Genomic DNA, 279 nt, shown 5'->3' on the forward strand with positions numbered 1-279 from the left:
CCCCTACCCCCCAACCCCGCTGAAAAAAAGAAAAAAAGCTGGTTGGCTTTTACAAGATTAAGGGGTAGGGTTGGGAGTGGAAGTAAGAAAACTAGAGAAATAAAATGATAGCTTGCAGGTTTGCCACCAGAGATGCAATATTTTAAATACTTTGAGAAAGAGTGACTTTTAAATATACATATTTCAGATTTTCAGCACTAACATTGCATATTTGCAGTTCATTTAGTAAATTGGCAATTGATATTTTATTGAATGGGGAATTAATAATATAAACTGTAA

The sequence above is a fragment of the Lipotes vexillifer genome, unplaced genomic scaffold (genome assembly GCF_000442215.2).
Source record: "Lipotes vexillifer unplaced genomic scaffold, Lipotes_vexillifer_v1.1 scaffold1489, whole genome shotgun sequence".
NCBI classification, from domain to species: domain Eukaryota; kingdom Metazoa; phylum Chordata; class Mammalia; order Artiodactyla; family Lipotidae; genus Lipotes; species Lipotes vexillifer.